At 41.4% G+C, this 21,140-nt stretch overlaps 1 protein-coding gene across 1 annotated transcript in view; it reads right to left on the reverse strand.

Moving 5' to 3' along the window:
- Positions 1-4,526, reverse strand: part of POU6F2 (POU class 6 homeobox 2) — a 368,518-nt gene extending 363,992 nt beyond the window's left edge. The window contains exon 1 of the mRNA XM_006020446.1: positions 4,346-4,526. The gene's annotated coding sequence lies outside the window, so the exon portion shown is untranslated. The remainder of the gene's footprint in view (positions 1-4,345) is intronic.
- Positions 4,527-21,140: the final 16,614 nt, after the last annotated feature.

Here is a 21,140-nt window from a genome sequence, read left to right on the forward strand (position 1 = left end):
GATCTGTTGAGGTCCCTTCCGACCCTAACATCTATGAATCTATGAAATTTGGGTCATCATTTGAAGACTGTGGTTGCAAACGTTTCCCCAGCAAATGAAACTTAGGTTACATATGCTGGTGATTTCTTTTTCTAAGAACTGCATTGGCCATGGGGAACAAATAGTAGTAACGCATCAATTGGTTAAAAGTTCATGTTAATCTGAACACACACACAAAGTCTGTGAGTTGAGTAAGGAACCCTTACTTCACAACCACATCACAGATAAATAATCATAGCTCTTCTATCAAATTTGGTCCAGTTTCTCAAATCCCATGTCTTTGGCAAGTGAAAACTGATCTGGGTGAAATATGCCAGATATACTCTGAAGACCAAGAAGAAATTTTACACTAAATTAAAAGAAAATTGGTAAACCTGTTTTTAACAAAATATGATGAAAAAAAATACTGTTACTTGAAATTTTCCACTGGTAATTACTGTCTTTTTGGTTCCTGTTAGCTCACTTAAGTTTGTTACCAACCTTTCACACCCTAAACATAGTTACAATGCTTGAAAACTAAAGCACAAGCTCTACTATTAGAAATCAGGTTATGCACATACAAAATTATTAATAAGTGCTGTTTTAAGCACTGTTTTAATTGCTATAGCGTGCACATGAGAGAGACATTCTCAGGTGCATGATGTACTGTTGTGGAAGTGTAGATTTATTCTGCCATCTCACCATAGTGCTAAGACCAGGTGGGTGTCATTAAACCCAAGCTGGAAAAAAAGAAAGACTGAGTGGATATCTGAGGTGATGGAGCTAAAGGAAACGACAGTCTTGCAGTAAAAAGCCCTGAGAACAATCCATCTTGAGAGAAAGCTTAAGTAGAGTCTATGGAAAACTATCTGTGCATGAAGCCCTGCCTCAGGGCTTCATTTCTTATGCTACATTTATAAAGATACAGAATAAAGGCAAACCTTAGTGTGGTTGTGGCTGGGAGCTGGACAAGTCTACTGCATATATGCTTCATAAAGGAAAGACATAGGGACCCCCCAGCCTGTGCACAGTGAGCATATTTTGCCATTTAGATGTTGGCTGCATTGTAGGGAGAACACAATAGTCTTTAAATAAGTGGGAGAAAACTTAGAATTTTCTTTAGGCCAGGGGTATCAAAGATATGGCCTGCAGGCCAGATCCAGCCCACAGACCCACATCATTCAACCTCGGGTCTATGACTCACATACCAGGCTAAATGCACTCCAGACTGGCCCCACATGCAGAGCCTGGGATATGTGGTACCCATGCAGGGCTAGTCCAAGACTCCCTCTTTACATGCCAGACCCAAAACCTGCAGCATGTGCTCTGGCTGCTCTGGGATGTAAGCCACATGAAGGACCCACTCTGGCCAATCTGAGATGTAAACTGCATGTAACATCTGCTCCAGCTGAATGCTATGTGCAGAGTAGGCCCCTAAGTGGGTACTGCACGTGGCACAGTCCTGAACCTGCCAGAGCAGGAGCTGAATCCAGCATCTATTGGCTGTGGGGGAAGGTCCATGGTCCCCCGCATGTCAGATGTAGTGCCTGTTACGGCTGGTGCAGAACCAAGCAACTCATGGTCTCTGCTCCAGCTGGTCCAGAACCTGTGCTGCACACAGCGCCCACTCCAAATCAGCTGAAGCAGGGTGGCATGTGTCTCTGGCCAGAACAGGTACTACAGGTGCTGGAACCAGTATATAGGGTGGTAGAGGGTCTGTGGCCCTGATGTAGTCCTTGGGGGCAGTCCTGTGCCATTCATCTGGCTCGTGGCCCAGTTCCATTCCACTCATCTGGTCCACAGGGCACATTGAGTTTGACACCCCAGCTTTAGGCCATATGGTAAAGACCTGGTTTCATGAAGGCATAGAACCAAAATGCTAGTTCCAGCTCTGCAATTGCATATGGAGTATTGAATACCACTGTTTGTGCTACTGCAACAATGTATTTATTACAGAAAGTGCTGAGAAACCATAGTTGCAACTACTATAGAAAATATGTAGTTAAATATCAGAATTGCAACCAGAGTTCTCTTATCAGTCCTGTTTTATATGTCCTTTATAAAACATTATGCAGAAAAGTTATTTTCACCTTTAAAAACATAGGAATATTCTGGAGGGTCAGTAGAATCTTTAATGATATTTTGAAGGTACTCACACATTTATGGTCTCTTTGTATAGGGAGGAAGGAGTAAAGGTGGAAATACAGTCAAGAAGATGGCAACTCTAACTTTCTAATAAGAAATTCAGTAGTAAGGTTCTGTGGGACTGCTGTCTCCTTTTGGGCCTTGAGGGTAGGAATTTTAGCCAACACTAGGAAGGAAAAAATATGGGATAATGCGTCTATTTTTCCCTCATAGTCATACAATAGACAGAAAGAAATATGGTGAAGAATAAGAAATTTTACATATGATTTGACTACAGTGCACCATTGGGGAGGATAAAGCCTCTCTGATTTGGCTGTTGAAGAAGCAAGTTATTGGTGTCTGACCTGCAAACGGACTTGAAGATGGTTCTGTGCTTGGATCTGGTGCCATTAGGGGTAGGTGGTTTGTGATAGTTTGCTGCCTACAATTCTATGTAAATTGGGTAACGGTAAGAGGATTTCAGTACTCTAGTTTGAAACTTGGAAGGAACTGGGATGAACATTTAACATTGTTTTTGGCATGTGCAGGATGGTATCTTATAATTATACATTTAAGACCAAATGAACTGTGAAGCTGAGTATCTCTTAATAGAGCATTTTTCATGCCTTAAATCCTTGGTATTTATAACTGCAAAAATCCTTGTTATAACTCTCTTGACTTTGACATTAAATGGCTTTGTAACTTAAAAAGTAATCTCTCCAACACCTTCAATAAGCAAAGAAGATTCTTCTGTAGAAAAATAGTAAAGGAGCAGCATGAGTTTTACCATGTAATAGGATTTTTGCATAAATGTTTTGTTACCAAAGGCATTCCTACTCTAGCCAGCATATTACTTTGCAGTTGCTTCATTCTATAATATGGCGATTTGAAAGAAGATATCAGCGTAGCTACTAACAGGTGACAGACGTTCTCCTTTAGGGACTTACTGACTACGCCTCGAGCTAAAGGAAGACATCCCTCAGAAGTGGCTTGGATGGGAAGAGCAAATGGACATTTAAAAAAATTATCCATAAGCTACTCACAGTTATGCTCTGTACAGTCAAAAAAAAATAAAAGAAAAGAAATCTTCTGCTTCCATCTTGTCTGCTGCTGGTGCAAGAGTGCCATTGAACACTCTGGAGAAATGGGGAAGGAGCTCACTCTGGATGAGGATAATCAATCAAAATCTTCTCTAGAACTAGACCGGTTGTTATAACAGATCAATAAATACAACTTCTTGATCTGCAGCAGTGGAATCATGGAGAAGTGTGTGTGTGTGTCTTTTTCTCTCTCTATGTATATATACATACACTTCTCCATGATCTCTCTCTCTCTATATATATATATATATAGAGAGAGAGAGAGAGAGAGAGAGAGAGAGAGAGAGAGAGAGACACACACACACGCCTTTTCCTCTACCTCTGTTTGTGGGTACATACATAGTCAGTCATTTTATATATTATCATACATGCACATTTTAAATACACAATCACAAGCTCACATGTAATAAGATCCTGCACCTCTTTATTAACCTGAGAGTCTGCAAAAGGAAGAAAGAAGAAAGCAAATATTAATGGAAAGTGGGATTTTCTTTGCAATAGCCTCAATAAATATGTCTGTTGGAAAAAAAAATTAGGACAAAAATAGAAAGCTTGTATCTCCAATATCAAAGAAAAGAATGTTTGTGTCAAACACATTGGAGGAATTGCTCACGAATGGTTCATCTGTGTGAAACTATGACCCTTGTAATGCTGCTAAGATCAGCGAGACCTAAGGTGATCTGCTGAATAAGTGCTGGTTGAACAAGTTAAAAATGCCTGTGGGAAGCTCTAATTTATGTGTCCAATTTTTTTTCCAAGATCTCAAAATGGAACAATAACAACAACAACAACAACAAAGCAAGAAATGAGATAACTTTTCAGGCTGGTCTATTAATTAGCATAAGTTACATGACATGCTAATGGTAGTTGTAAGGCTAATCCATATGCTTTCCTTTCAATATGTAGAGCAACATATGAAAATGCTCATTTGAACAGACTGTCATTTTATTTTTATACTTCTTGGTTCCCTTCTGGGCAAGATCACCCCTTATCACATATATTTCCGAAAGTACTACTCAAAAAACTACAGAAAAACATACAACATGTTTCAACAAGGGACTCAGAAAGCACCTCTCTATAAGATACATATGAGCGATACTCACGAGCAGTAGTGCTCAGATCCTTATTCAGAGCCCTTTTCTATAGACATGCTCTGCTGCTTCAGTTAAGGGGCTTGCAGCTACCTATTTAGGCTACAGACTTCTCTCAGCATACATCTTAAACTAAGTTTTTCATGAGTCAGAACCTAAAGATTTGATCCATCCTTAGGTCTGATCTTGCAAGATGTAGAACATCTCCTGTGAGAGTCCCAAAGGAGTTGCTTGTTAAGCCTTATAAGCCACTTAGAAGGCCTCCAGCTGTGATATGTAAAAACAAAATAAGAGGACCTGATACAATTTCCATTGACTTCAGCGGAGGTCAGATCTGGGCTAAGGAAAGTCATACTCCAACCACTAAAATCAAACTTGTGTACCGGAATCATTTCCTGTTTTCTTCAAAAGGAGCTGTGTCCAGTCATGCCATATTCTATTCCAATTTTACTTTTAGGGAGGGAAGAAGAGAAGAAAAGAAAAAGTATCCAAAGTATCAATAAATAGCCTACTGAGTGAAAAGTATTTTGGAAGTTTTATTTATTTTTTTAAATACCAATTTTTTATACATCGTGGGTTTTATTTGGGGTAAATACTGGTTCATTTTTCTATTGTTTCTGAGCATTTTATGTAATCTACACATGATTGCTTACTCCCTGTTCCTGATTGCTTAGCCAGAACCTATTTGACAGTAGTTACTGCAATGAGTTTTCATGCCCAGTACATTTATAAAATAAATGAGCTCAATCAGTGACTTTTATATTAGTAATATTTTAGTGGAAGGGGGTTTTAAATAGTGTTGTTATCTTAGTAATGCTAAGATAACAACACTAAAGATTGTTAAAAAAAAAAAAAAAAAAAAGTCTGGGGTTTGATTTTTTTTGGTTTGGTTTGGTTTGTAATGAGAATAATATAAACTGAAGTGTTCCTACTCAGGGCATAGATGAAAACACAAACAAATCATTTCAGGTGAGCATACATTCTGCTTGAATTGTAAATGACCCTGCTCACAGAAATTATGTTGAAGCAGACGCTTAAGTTGTACTCTTGCATGAATGTACTTCTGTAGTTAGTCTTCTTTGGGGCATTTTTCCAGTTTTGCCAAACAAATTTGGACTTGTGCTGTATAGAACCTGTGATTTGTAATAATTCCACCCATACACAAATATTCAATCAATTAATTTTAAAATGTTTGTTTGAATGGAAAAGACTGTCAAGGCCTTTGCTTGTGTGTTTATTTGAGGGTTGTTTTGCACCTGTGCTCAGCAATTAGAATTTTTTTTATAAAATCTAAAAAGTGCATTTTTAGAAGTAGAGCTGAGTGATATAGGTTACTGGGTTATTTTCCGTATATTACCTGGTGGACATTCATGTAGGCATGAATGTGGAATGTGTAGTCCTTTATATCATATAGTTTAATTGTGGAAAAGGGACTTGGGGGACATCATTGTTTTTCTAAATAAAAATATAAATAAATAGTTTGTGTTAACTCTAGATTTAAGTAGTTCTGTAATTCAAAAAGTACAATCTGTTAGATGATTTGCTTCAAAAGAGAGATGAGAATTTGAATGTTACATTGGTGTAAATCCAGAACAACTCTATTGACTTCAGTGCAGTTACTCCAGGCTTACAGTAGTTATTAGAAACTAGACCATAGCATTCTTTAATTTCTTGGGTATTTACTAACATATCTAAATCCCTTCCATCAGTCAGTTACTTGTTACTGCCTGCTTATTACTACTATGTCACACTCACTGATCACATCGTTCCTGATTGCTTCCTTCATTCTGGAGAGATAATTTTATACAATAAAGAAAAAAAATCTTCCTGCTGCATGAAAACTTTAAAGGACAAAAATTATAAAAATATAAACAGCCTCTTAAAAGAATGCAGCACCATATTCAAAGATATACAACCATTTTAGCAGTCTGTGGAAATCTGAATCTTCTAAAGGAAACTAAATTAATGTTTACATGGAGCATGTGGTAACAAGTCATTAACAGCAGAAAGTATATTTTATATAATATCTGAAGTCACAGCATTATTTTTAAATCAAATAATTATGTGACTGATGTTTTTAAAGTGTTATCTAAAAGCTCAGGTAAGGAGAGGTAGAGAGAAAGTCAGTCTATTAACATTCAAAGAAGCTGCTAATTTGTCTGTTTATTTTGCAGCTCATGCAACTTCACAATAGAGTTTGCAAGACTAACCTGTTTGGTTATGCATCCATTATGCCAGCGTAGTTATTGAAACAAACAGTACATTTACAATGCATCTTTCTCTCAATCTGTTAAAGCTGAGCAAAACCACGTTTGAAGCTCAGAGACTCACGCCCAGCAGTGTCCACTTTAAATAGAAAAATCTCATTGATTGCATGAAACTCAGGTCTCATTTTTGTCCATCGATTCCCCTAGTGACCTTCTGCAGCATCAAAGCCCAGAGCGAACCCAATCTGACCCCGACTTTATGTGCATTATTATATTGAGAGACAGGAGCTACTTACAGTCCATGCCATTGTCTCCGTAGATATGTAATAAAGTATTCTAGAACTGCTCCTGCAGAGAACACTTCATGCACTCGGCATTTCCTTTTCTCTGTCTCTCTCTCTCCCCACCAATCTTAAAATTCTTTCCCTTTGCTGCACTGAATGCTTTTTTTCCCCCTACAGTGGACAGCTCAAATGAGCAACTTCAGACTTTGACTAATACTCACATAACTCTCAGTAAACAACATCCTTCACACAGATCTATAACTAATAATAATGCTCTTTATTAAGCTCTCCTGTGAAACAATATGTCTAATAAAAGCTGCTCTCCGTGCTGTTTTAATTATAATAAATCACCTTCATTATGATGCATACTTCAATATAACATGCCTAATGCTTAGCTACCTAGGATACAACAATAATGAGGACAGAGAGTAGACACATCTCGAAGAAAGTTATTTACACACACACTGAAAAATTCTACAGTACCCTACTGCTTTGCAACATGAATTTCAACAACTTTTATCTTACCTTACTGTTCATAACATCACAGCTGAGAAGAAAAAAAACCCCTGAAAAATGCTGTTTACACAAATAACAGGACCCTGAATACATCCACTAGCATGGAAAAATAAGTCCTTGCAGTGCAATCATTTCTCTATAAATGTATAAAAGTATTTTACCACCCTGTGCAACAAATCAGTGATGAGACTATAGGCTGTTGTGCGCCAGTGCCTAGGGATTTCATGTCAAAGTCAACTTCCTTGGCAATCCCAAGGGAACTGCGCTGTGCACATTCTCATGAAAGGTGTGAAAATCTGATTTTCTAAAATGGATCAGTAATTCTCTATGAAGGGGAAAAGGATCGATAAATCTTTGCTAAGTAGATTGTAAAGGAAAAATTATTCTTTCAGTGACAGTACATTAGGATCCTCCAAACAATCTCAATAAACTAAAGACATAGCATTTCTCTACCAGCTACTTTTGACTTCTGATATATTTTTGTAATCTCAGATCATTCTGCAATGCACATACATTTATATTTGCTAAGCAATGTTCCATGTTGATGTTGATTTATGGGTATATGCCATTATAAAGCTTGGCTGTGAGTAGAAAAAGAAAATTATTAGCTGCTTGTAACCTGATAGATGTGATACAAGGAAATGTCATTACACCCATGCACACATATATGTTTGTTACTATATCACTCTCTTTCTGTACTTACACTGCATGTATCCTGTACTCTGCTTCTATATATACATATTTACTATGCTATGTGTAATTATGTGAATTACTTATAATTCATATAGCATCTATAATTCTGGTTTACAGACCTTTGATAAGACAATTGCTGAAGTGGCACATTGGATTGGCATTTGCACTTTCAAATTTGATAGCAGCACTGTGTTTAAGTGTCTGATTTATGCAAGTAGCATCAACATGAAAATGTCTTGAAGATAAGGCCTACAGCAAACAGTCCAAATGTACAGTCAGTCAGGAAGTGGACCATACTCATTGCCACTGCAGTTCTGTAACACTTTCTGGATAATTTCTTTGTGGAAGCTATGAGACTCTGGACAGAAACATCTGTACTGTGAATTCCACATTAGTGATAATAAAAACAATGGGTGCACAGCAAAACTTCATTCCAGTTTCAGATACCTTGCTAGTTCCAGCATGCAAAAGGGTGAGCTGGCCTGGTAAGCCAGCTCCTTTTTTTTTTTTTGTACTACTGGTTTCTGCCCAGAACAGAGGCATTTTGGGAATTGAAATGATCAATCAGTCTTTCAGTAATGCAGGCTGGGAAAAGGCATGGTTCTTTACTCAGTATAGTGAGACTCAAAAAGGAGTAAGGGCTACTTTTAGGTCCCTTTGTTGTGAAGACCTATAGAAAACTGGTCTTATTCAGTATAGTGAGACTCAAAATGCCTGTCTTCCATAAAAAGAGACTGGAAAAGGAGCAAGACTTATACAGGGTCTTTATAAGAGAGTTTGGAACAGACTCTTGCATAATGAAGCTTGAGAGAAAGACTGAAAACCTTAGAACAAAGTAGGAAATGAAGTCTGAATGGAAGGCATTGAGAGGAGAACCTTCCTATAATTGTCTAAAAATCCTTCTAGCTAGGGACAGAAGTTACATGTAAACTGGCTTAGGCAATCAGAAACTGTTTTAAACCTGCAACAGAACAGAAGCTCAGTGCACTTAAACCAGTTTCAAAATGGCTGAAACTGGTTTAAGATAAACCTGGTTGAACTTAACTGATTTGAGTCAAACCAGTTTATGAAACTTCTGTCCCAGACCCTTTCCTGGTTCAAGTTAAATTAGTCCCCCAGCATGCTTTACAGCCCTGGGCCAGGCTGTGCTGTCTGCTCTGGAGAGCAGGGCTAACCCTGCCACTCTGCTGCCTAACTGGAGCAGTGAGGGCTGGCTGGGGGGACAAGCCCAGCTGGGGATACAACCCAGTCTACAGGTAGAAGGACTGCCCCCCTGGGGGGGTGGGGGCAAGGAGGTGGGCTTAACACCCCTTCCCCTGCTCAAACATACCACTGGCTGCAACTATGGACTACAAATCCCAGAGGCACCTGGAAGCAGGAAGAGGAAGTGATGAGCAACCTTGCAGCGTCCTGCTGCTGTAATTCTGGACTGCAAATCCCAGAGACCTCAGGGGCAGCAAGAAGAGGAAGTGAACACATAGCCAGAGAATCAGTCTCTAGCGTCCCCTGGCACCTGGCCTGAGTCACTGCAGGCATGTGGCTGCATTTCCTGAATCAAAGGTAAATGTCTGGTCACTTCTGTTTCAATTTAATCTGTGCAGTTTAGACTAACCTGCAAAGACTGAATCAATTCAACCTCAGGCTTTTTGACTGTCTTTACCTAGTCTCAGTGTTTGATTTGATTAAACCATTTCCCATGATTAGTGGGTTTTTAAAATTTTTATGAGCCCCATCCTGTTCTTAAATAAGAAATACTACTAAAACCACTAATATCCTTAAAACTAGAATGAACATTTAAGTACACCTTTCTATAGTTCCCACAAAAATAATCCAAATTATCTGCTGAACTGCAGAACAGTAGACCTTTCGTAATTCCTTGATTCAACAATTCTCCCTGTAGAATTTATTTAACCCTTTCTTTATGTTTATATACAAACAGGGTCTCCAATAATTTGGGGAAACAATTGTGGGGTTTATTTTTCCAGGATCAGACCTAAAAGAGGGCTTTAGCTGCCCCACCACTTGAATGGGTTCTGTGCTTCTTATCATCTAAACACCATCAGATGATGAGGATTTGTCTTGGTTGCAGTTTTTTGGACAGGCGGGTTGTTTTTTGTTTGAGGTTTTTGTTTGTTCTTTGTCACATCCATGTCACACTCTAAACCTGCAACTGTGATGCATGAAGCTGGAATGGATAGGTCCTAGCAATGATAGGCTGTGGTGAAGGGGAGGAACACAGGGAAGCAGTATGTAACAGCAACAGTATACAAAAGCTGACGAGCTCAACTCACAGGCTCCCATTTTTCTTCTGGGAGGGGGAAAAAATAAACATACTTTCTTTTAGCCTCTAGAGAGACAAAGGAAAGAATCCCATTCCAATAGAAAGGACAATAGTAGACTATCCTAAGGTGTTTCCTGATCTCTATCCTCAGATTTCTCTTTCATTAGAGTATCTTAAGGGCTTTACACACTTCAGGGAATAACATTTTGCAACATGTTTATGAGATCTGGTAGGGGATGGAAAAATTCTTATCTGACATATAATGAAGTTGGGTAAAGAGGTAAAAGCCAACATTTTCAAAGCTGGATGCCTAATTCAGCCAATTTTGGCTTAACTGACTTGCCCAGCGACACACTAAAGAGAACATGTCCTTCCTCTTGAGACATAGCAGGACTAAGTTCAACTCCCATAGATTCAAGTAAAAACAACACTAAGAATTTAGAGTGCATGGTCGACATCAGCTGTACTGCAACTTTTCTTCTATCAATGAGGCATAATTTTGCCCATATATAGAACAGAGAGAGAAAATGTTATATAAAACTTTGTCTGTCTCAAAGTACCTAAACGGTTTTTAGATATTCTCAGAATGGAATATGATAATGTCTCCAGAGGGAGTGGGGAGGGTGTTGCATGTTTTTATACCAGAATCTTTTATTTATACCATTACATTATGTGACACAGGTTAACAATAATGTCCTCTCCATAGTGTCATTAAGCAATGATCCAGAAGCTATCAGGGAAAGGGACCTGTATTATACATTTTTACTTCTGATAATAGGAACCCAAGCAATGTTTTTTTTGTCATCTACTTCTGTTATAAGAAACCTGTCCTCCTTAGGGTGGTGACCTATGATCTATTGTGTTAAGCTCCCGTGAGTAAAGTGATCATCACTGCATATTTGAGCTACAATTCTAGACTATAAGCCACATCATTTCTTTCTATACATAAGTATCTGCCTAGTAGCACATTCCTGTAGCATACAACGATGACTCTTTCCTTCCAAAATGGTAACACTGATACACGCTAAATGTTAAGGGTGTGATTGACTAACCCAGAGCAGTATGAAGCTCACTGGTTTCAGTTTACAGAGATCAGTGCAAACTAGTGATAAACCTAGCTTCATCAGATCCCAGTATTCTTGGTGAGAAGGAGCTGGCAGGTATTTAGACCCCTTTGCAGTATAAACTGTATTTCTGTGTTGTATTGTACTGGCAGATTTTCTTTTTGAGTTTAGGTAGCATAGTTTATTTCAGCAAAAATGGATTTTATTTTCCATTTCAACAGGAATGAGAATGGAGATGCCAAAATAAATACTCTTTTGTGTCTGGAATTTGATAAAGATCCCTTTATAAGTACAACAGCTCATTAAGCTGTACTTTTGCTGACCCAAAATGAGTGCATTCCTGTTGGACTAGTGATACATGGGTCAGAAAAGAAATAGAGCACCAGTTATATTGCTTTAGTTTTTCATATAAAGTAGTAGTTTAAAATATACACATGTTTAGCTCAGGTTTAGTGTATATTTTACCTGCGAATTTGTGGACCTGACAATTACCTTGTCAAAAACCACATGACACCTCTGGCTGAATCAAGGAACCTTATGGTGTTTCTCTGTGGTAGAAAGCAATGCAGGTAAATCTGGATTCCAGATAAGAAACTGCACGTGTCAAGTATTTGTAAAATCCCATTCAAGGTATATAACTATGACCACACTCTTCTGACTTCTGTCTACTCAGCCACCATTTATGTTCAGGAAAACTATACAGGAGTGATGTCTGCAATATGTGCGCCTGATTCTTGGAGGTACTGAGTGCCTCTTTCAAAGTCTGAGTACTAGAGGATAATTTGTACCTACCATTATCAAGCCCTATGGGTGGAATCCTATTTCCCTTTATGTATCTGTACAGTAGTTCCTACATATCTCCATCTTGGCTGCCAAAACATGAGCTGCAAAAGGAAGACTGGATAATGCCTGATCTGTGGCATGGCGGTTAGAAGATACAACTGGGAAGTGCAGGATCAAACTGCCTCTGGGCAATGGGGGCCTAACCACTCAGCTCCTGGGGCTAAAATATGGGACAGCCCTCCCGCTCCTCCTGAGTCCCGACCTGCTAGTCACTGACATCTGGCTGACTACATTTTCAGGACTTAGACACAGGTAGGAGTCCAGAATAGGTATGCATACATTGCCATGAACCTGCCTGGCCATGTGTAGCTTCCTGTTCATACTCTCAGTAATACTGAAGAAAAATTAGAATCACTATCCGCACATAAACACTACTTAGGCTAGAAATATGTCATTTAGGTGCACAGTAGAAAATTGAATTTCACCCTCTGTGTAGTTCAACATACAGTATCTGATCTGAGGCCCAGTGTTCCCACTTCTGTTCCACTGAAATCAAATGCAAAATTCTCATTATTTGTTTTCAGTGAGAGAAAGCTTTGGCCACTCATCTAGAGGATCTCTGACTACTGGCAACACCCACTAAAATCAAAGAGAAGGGCACCACAGCCAAGGAGCATACTTTTGTCTATTTATGTCATAGAATATACACCACAAAATATGCCAGTTGTGCAAGTTAACATTTCTGTGTGCTGAGTTAATATTTATGTAAGAAGCGTAATACATGCATTGCCCAGCTTTTTATCATTTTCTTTTAAATTGTGCTTTAGTCTCATTATTTGCCTCATTACCCCAGATCAAATTAAATTAAATTATGGCAAGTAGGCATATGAACTGAATTGAGCTACCTGAACATTACATGAATGCTATGTTTGATATGGGAAAGCAAGATTTGTTTGGTAATAAATTTTTTTTTTTGATCAACCATATAGTTGGGAAAGGTGTCAGACAAGCTTTTGGACACAAAATGACCTTCCTCAGGTGTGGAAATAAAGCAGATACAGTCCAAGCTAAATACCAGGTACAACAATTATTTTTGTTTAATCTCATTAGGCAAATGAAAATGGTCAGTTAAAAAAGGAAGAAGGCAGTAAACCCATGGAGCAAACAGAAGTTATCAGAGGCAATAACAGACCAAGTAAAAACATTTGAAATAGATAAATGTAATTACAAAAAATAATAAGACCATTTAAAAGGGAAGAGAGTCATTATTACCTGGAGAGCACAGAAGGTTAATATAGGAAGCATGTAAATTGTAATAAGCCATAAAAAACACTATATTATCACAGAAGTCCCTGGTTTTTATTGTTCAGTAAAGCAATGATTTTGTGGTCCCAGGCCTGCCTTTTGAAGATATTATGTATGTTTTTCTTGATAATTAGGGCTATGAGGTCTGAGATAAGAGTGATTGTACTGTAAAAGCTGTTCTCCCATGGGTGATTGGGTGTTTCTGTTCTTTCTTTTTTTGTGAGAGTTCAACCTGGTTATTTAGTTTCATCCATGTAGTTTCCATGAGGTCATTTGGTGGACTGGATGAGGTATATCATGTTTTGTGATAGGCACATATAGTATCCAAACAATATGATATACCTTATCCAGTGCACTGAAAACCAAGAACTTAACAAAGACAATGGTTTTGTGGCTCATCACAGTTTACATGCCCCCTCTATTAACTTCTCTATTCTCCACAAGTAGTTAATAGCCCTCTTCCCTTTTGAACTGTCTTTTTTACATAATTATGTGCATCTATTTCACTTTTTACTTGGTCTATAACGATCTGCATGTAAGTGCATGGTCAATAGCCTTTGTAGACACTTCTGTGTCTATAAAACCTAAGGATGGGCACTTGCCCAAAAGCTTGTCTAACATCTCTCCCAACTCCACAGATGATCCAATAAAAGATGTCACCAGAAAAAGAGCTTGCTTCTCATATTTTCAAGAAAAAAGATCTTGCTACAAGAACACCCTAAACCTACTAAAATATTTCAGAAAGAAACATTTTTTGTCTTCCACAGTCTTATTATTTATTTGTATCAAAGACACTCTACAATATGGCATTAGTATTACTGGGTGCATCTACACATGCGCTTTACTGCAAAGTAGTTTAATTAGCTCTACAGTAAAGCATCTACAAGTGCACTGGTATTAGGGTACAGTAAACTAATTAACTCTACTATACAATAGTACTGTTGGGGATAAATTAACTGCATTAAAAACACACATGTAGACAGTGACCAGGGTAAATCATGCTCAGTTAGTCCAGCCAACTGCGAGCCTGCTCTGCCCTGGATCAAATTGCTGCTGTCCTGGGTGCACATGTACACCCTCCATCTTAAACTGCTCCAGAGTTTATTGTTTTGCAGTAATTGCACATGTAGATGCATCCTGTATGGATTAATGCTCTGTATATAAGGCTGATGTTCATTTTCCATTCTATTTCCAAACTATTTAAAAAAAGTCACTGATCTAAGATAAATTTTCATGTCATATTTTATCCCAGATTATAGACTTTTTGAAGAATTTGGTAAATATCATAAAAGTAGTTTTAATGTTAATGTTATGGTGTTTTGAAAATGTAACTTTGCTGCACTTAGAAAAAAATTCTATTTTTTTGGTGTTTTTTGTTTCAAAAGTGGCATGGTCTAGCGATTCCAAATGGTGAGGGTTTGTTTGGGATGGGAGGGGAGGGGGGAAGGAGGAGGTTGGCACAGGAAAAGGGTATTGTAGTATTGTTTTTTCCTTTGGAGGAAAGCAAAGGAGAGAGATGGATAAAAGGCAAAATTCTTTAAGCGTATGAAAAACATTTAGTGTAACATACGGTTACCTCATGCCTCATACCTTCAGGCTTTTCTACTGCTTAGGCTTAGCCAGAAGCAGGGGCATGGTCTAGGTAGGAAATAGAAAGTGACGATGGTGGAGATAAAAGGGAGAGAATAGAGCAACGCAAGAACTGGCAAAGGAACAAAAAGTGATGTAGACTTGGCGAGACAGAGGTGAAATGCTGAAATGAAACTTCACATTGCAGTCTCAGAAACTGAGTAGTGGTAGTTCTTGAACAGGTAAGAAAAGAGCTTCAAGGTACTGGGCATGTCTACATGTGAGCACTTAATGTGCGTTAACCCAATTTAAGGCACATTAAGATTGCACATCTACACAGGTGCACCCTTAACACACCTTAAAATGGCAAATTTAGACTAATCCCACATAAATTTGATACCGGCATAAAGCAAGTATCAAATTTAGGCACAATTAGTTAAAGCGCATTAACATTTGTGTAGACACATTAATGCACATTAATGCAGGGATTTTAGTTCTGAGTCTGCCCAGTCACTAGCGGGGCAGCCAGAGCCCAGCCCCAGGACTCCTGGCTGGCTGCCTCTCTTCCTCCAGGGCTGGGCTGCTCTCTGGCAGCCCCAGCTGCAAGTTATAAAAGTCTCCAGCCATTTTGTGCCTTGGAAGCCTGAAAGAGCCAGTGCTGTTGGCATGAGCCCACCATGCCCTATGTGCACCACCACCCCTGGACAGGACCCAGGCAGCCTCTGCCCATCCTGTTCCCTAGCCGGAGCTGCTCTTTGCCTACAGGTGAGTGGTTCCAAGGGCTGCAGCCTTCTGTGTCCCTTGCCCAACCCTGAAATTTCCCCAGGGTCTGGAGCTGCTATAGCAGGTGAAGCCAGGATCCTGGGCTGGCCCATCCTGGGAAGCGGGCAAGGGAGGCAGGCTGTTTGCAGGCAACACCCAATGGCCCACTCACTCCAGGGGAGCAAGCAGGGCTGGGGGGCTCAGCTGGCAGTCGCCTGGGCCCAGCCCTGCCCAGACAGCTTACCATGGTCCCTGGGCACCTACACATGACCAACCTCCAATCTGAGACTGGGCAGCACAGGGCTCCTGGTGCAGAGCATTTTATCTGCAATGTTGCAAACTTGCACAAAAGGCTTCTGTCTCCTGCCTCTGCAGGGATAACATTTGGACATGGGGGAGAGGATGCAGGGCCCTATGGGAGTACCACATCAGGGTCACCATGAAAGGTACTCCACCTTAGGGGAAAAAAACCTGCAGCATACTTATAGGCTCGGCCGTGCTATGCTTGTTAGCACCACTGCTGAAAGAGACTTGGGGATCATGACTCTTGCATTGGTGGCTCAAGATGAACATGAGCCACCAATGCAATGTCACAGCTGGTAAAGCAAACAAAACCCTGGCTTGCATCTACAGATGCTTCTCAAGTAAATCTCAGGATGTCATCCTCCCGCTGTACTCAGCCTTGGTGAGGCCACAGCTGGAGTACTGCATCCAGTTCTGGGCTCTGCAATTTAAGAAGTATGTTGAAAAGCTTGCGAGAGTCCGGAGGAGAGCAATGCGCATGATCAGAGGCCAAGAGAATAGGCCTTATGAAGAGAGGCTGAGAACCATGGGAGTCTTCAGTCTGTAAAAGCACAGGCTCAGGGGGGACCTGGTGGCTGCTTATAACTAGATAAAGGGTGTACATCAGGATCTGGGAGAATGTCTGTTCACCAGAGCACCCCAAGGAAAAACAAGGAGTAATGGTCATAAACTCCTACAAGACTGTTTTAGGCTGGACGTAAGAAAAAATTTCTTTACGGTCCAAGCTTCCAAAACCTGGAATAGACTCCCTCCAGAAGTGGTGCAGACACCTACTCTGGACTCATTCAAGAAATGCTTGGATGCTTATCTTGCTGGGATCCTTTGACCCTAGCTGACTTCCTGCCCCCCAGGGCAGGGGGCTGGACTTGATGATCTTCCAGCCCTAACGTCTATTAAATCTATGAACCACCACCTGCTGCTGGAGCTGACCAGATGCATTGACTGCACCAGTGGCACACCACAGACTGGAGCCTTCTGCTCCAGTGGCTGGTGGTGGTGGTTGAGAAGTGGGTGGAGCAGGAGCAGGCATGTCAGCAGGTGTAGGAAGTGTGGGAGTTGGCCTGGTGGAAGGAAGACATCACTTGGGAGGCCACTCAGGAGGAGGCATGGGACCAGGAGCAGTGGGACCACTGGGCCCAGCTATAGGCCCTAGAGCAGTGCTGTGTGGAACTTCTCCAGCAGCAACTTCCCAGCCAGGGCCAGCCACTGGAGCCCATATCCAGGTTCCCCCACACCAGACCCCTGGACCCAGCCCTGCAGGGCCCCTGGGTCCTACCTGCCACCCCACAGCAGGCGCCCTCCTGGGCCTCAGAGGAAGGCCTCCACCACCTCCCTCCTGCAGGAGCCCTGCCATCTGCCGTGGCCCCTGGCCCTGGAAGGGAACTATCCATGGCCACCTGCCACTGGGCTCTATACCCTGGGCACCCCACCACACATCCACCCACTCCAGGACTCAAAGAAAGACTGACTGATGTATATAGCTTTCAGTTTGGGAGGAGGGGTTCTTATTGTTGGCTGGTGGGGAGGGTAGTTGAGGGGCTCTGTGTGTTGGGGATAGAGGGTGGAGAGGGCTTTGTTGGTTGAGGGGAGAAGTTGGGGGGGGAGGGTTGTGAGGAGAATAAAGGTTTTCATTACAAACGTGTGTGTCCTAGAGTGGTGCTGGAAAGTGGGCAGGAGGTGTTAGAGGGGACGGCTGGGTTCTTCTGCATGTCCTGGTGCTCCAGGTGGGACCACAGCTGGTGCAGCAGGACTTCAAAAGTGGCCTGGGTCATACAAAGTGTGTCAGTCCACTGGTCATCATCCCATTCCTGCAGCACAATGTGCCGCCACCTGGCTGGCGTGGCGGGATCAAAAGTGGTGGAACTGGTGGGACAGGAGGGTCATGATGGTCCCAGTGGTGGAATCCTGGAGCCCATGGTCACTGGGCCTGGTGGGAGCAGCTGCATGGTAGTAGGGGCCCTGGAAGTCCATGTACCAGTCATCTAGCAGGCAGCCAGATCAGGCAAAGGAGTTGGGTGGCACTGGATGGCAGGCATGCAGAACGTTGGCAAGTGAGCAAGACAGCTGTGATAGCCTTGAGGAGCAGGGGACTCTGTCCCTGTCCCTGGGTGCCAGGTCAGGATCTGGGGCAGCCAGGGCTGGGAAGCACAGCTGTGGCAGGAGCAGAGCAGGCACGTGCTGCCTGCATCTCTGCCACACTGCTGCTCTGACACAGGAAGTGTCAGCCCAGAGGTCACAGTGTGGAGGGTGTGCTTTGAAGATGGCTGCCAAGTGCTGGCAACTGGTTCTGTCTTCAGTATGGCTGCCAAGTGCTGCCAGGCATGTGTCTGGAGGCTGGTGCTCCTCCTGCTGGCCAAAGAGGCACATGGCAGGGCTGGAGTGACTTGGGACTAAAGTTATTCCCAAGTCCCACCACATGTAGACACCTGCCAAAAATAGTATTAGATTAATGCATGTTAAATTTAACCACACTTAAATACACATGCCCACTGTGTATGGTATTGCAGTTAAATGTACTGCAGGAAGCTCACAGTCATGGAATGAGGACAGGCAAGAGAAGGCTCTTAAAGTTCTAAATACAGACATTAGGGCTAAGTACAGACTGTCAGAAAGCCTGAGGCTAAATCTATTCAGTCTTAGCAGGACAGTCTAAACTGCAGAGATTAAACTGAGAAGCAAGTGAACAGATGTTCACTTTTGACTCAGGAATGCAGCCACATGCCTCCAGTGGCTCAGGCCAAAATCCAGGGGGCACTAGAGCATGCCTGCCAGCCACTGCTAAAGGGAAGGGACTGAAGCACCAAGGCTTTTCCCCACTCCCTGCTCAAGTGGAGGGGGCATGACCAGGCCCCAGACCAGGACTAGCATGCTGAGGCCAAGGGAGGGGCGCTTTTAAACTCTCCCACTGTGGCCTGCATGAGACACCAGCCTGGGTCTGCCTGGGCGAGGGCTGCCAGGCTTGTGCCTCCCAGGCTCCCCATTTGAGGAGGCACAAACTCCCCTCCCTCCCCTCTGCCTGAGCCTGCCAGTCGATGCCCCTGCCCCCTCCACTCCATGAGAGAAAAGTTTGGCAGGGGCTACCCCCCACCAGGCAGACCCAGCTGCACCCCAGCCAGGTTTCCCACCCCAGCCCACTCGTCAGCCAGCCCTCACTGCTCCAGTTGGAAGCAAAGAGGCAGGGCCAACCCTGCTCTCTGGAGCAGACCGCACAGCACAGCACAGCCCAGGGCCTGGGACAGAAGTTTCATAAACCAGTTTGATCCAGATCAATTAAGTCTGATACTACATTCAACTTGGTTTATCTTAAACCAGTTTCAGCCATTTTGAAACTGGTTTATGTGCACTGAATTTCTGTTCTGTTACAGGTTTAAACCAGTTTCTGATCACTTAAACTGGTTTATGTGTAACGTCTGTCCCTAGCCTAAAGGACATAAATAAATGTGGCTTTATTTTTTGAGAGATTGAGCATTTACAAAACCAACTGAAGTTAATGAGATATATATTTATATGCATCCCATGCCGGGTAGGAAGGAAGGGGAGAAACTCTCTTTGCCTTTTCTTTTTCAGTTCATATGGGGTTTTTTACTGTAATTAGCCACAGAGAGACCCGACACATATATGTTCCATTAATTTTTGTATTATTCTGCTATAATTAGAACCAACACCAAAAGGCTAATGTTGTCAGAAAATGATGAGTGTTTTTGCTTCATGTGGTCAGGAGCTCTCAGTCTGTAGATGATCAAGAGCATTTTGTACATCAATTTCCTTGGTATACACAATTTTCACAAGCCAGAAGATGAAGAGTTTCAAAAGCCACTCTAGAATAGTGTCTCTAAGCCAGATTAAAAAAAAAGAGGAAGTCTGTTCTGAGTAAATAAATGAACCATTCACCCCTTGGTCACCGAGGAAGACCCTGAACCTGTCACTGCTTTTGCATTAGCAGAGCCTGTACCCCACAAAAGCCACTCATGATTTACGGGTTTCCCCACAGATGCAATTGCAGACTCAGGGCCCAAGTTGCAATGATGTAAGCTGAATGTATCTTTTAAATGCAAAAGAAAAGCACTCAGTTAGTCTTCTTATTTGTGACCAGATTCTTTGTAGTCTCATAAATTAAGATACATTTTAAACAAGTTACCTCTTATTCAATTTGTGCATGACTTAGCGATGGCAACATTAAATTGAGAAAATAAGTTATGTGCCACAATTTTTAAAAAAGCAACAATTCTAGTAGATTGAATGTAAACATGCACATTTGAATTAAACATACTTCAAATAAATTAATCGGGCCTCAAAAAGATGGGCCCTAAAGTATTGTGAATCCAAATACAACAGCATGAGAAAGAGAAAGCAAGACTGACTATAAACCAAAGTGAAACAGCCTAATTTAATTTATTGACCAGGAAGAGTAAGATGCAGAAGTAGGTAGACGACATAAAAGGGGAACACTTAGATTTTCAAAAATATGTTCAGTTTTAAAAATCATGGTGCCAATAGCAATGCAACTACTGCAAGGAATTTCTTTGAAGATGTCTGCAAAGAATGGCCTTGCAAGGGCAGGCAGCATGATGAGACACCTCCAGATTACTCCATGCATAAAGTTGACAAGTCTTTTAAATGTTAAGAGCCATGTTCTACTCTAATTCCATACATAGGACTCCCATTAATGTCAATGAGAGTGTCACACAAAGACCGAGAACAGAAAGTGGCCCTCAGCATCTTTTAGTAGTTTAAGGAGGGGGGAGAAAAAAAAAGATTTCAATAAGTTTCCTTAATCCATCAAACTGGCAGACTCAAGCATTAGCTTCTGTTATAGTACTGTCAATGCTTGGTTGAGCCTAAAAACCTTCAAGCTTAAGCATGCCTTGACATAGCACAGAAGCAGAGGCTCGAAATGGCCAACTGCAGGAAGTAAATAAACTTTTAAAAAGCAAAAGAATAAAGGATTAAAGGATAAAGAAAATTATTTTCTCCATTTATACCAACTTTTTTTCCCACAAAAAGGAATGTGTATTTTTTTTTAACTGAAATCCTGAAGCT

Source organism: Alligator sinensis, unplaced genomic scaffold, assembly GCF_000455745.1.
Source record: "Alligator sinensis unplaced genomic scaffold, ASM45574v1 scaffold254_1, whole genome shotgun sequence".
In the NCBI taxonomy this organism is placed as follows: Eukaryota; Metazoa; Chordata; order Crocodylia; family Alligatoridae; genus Alligator; species Alligator sinensis.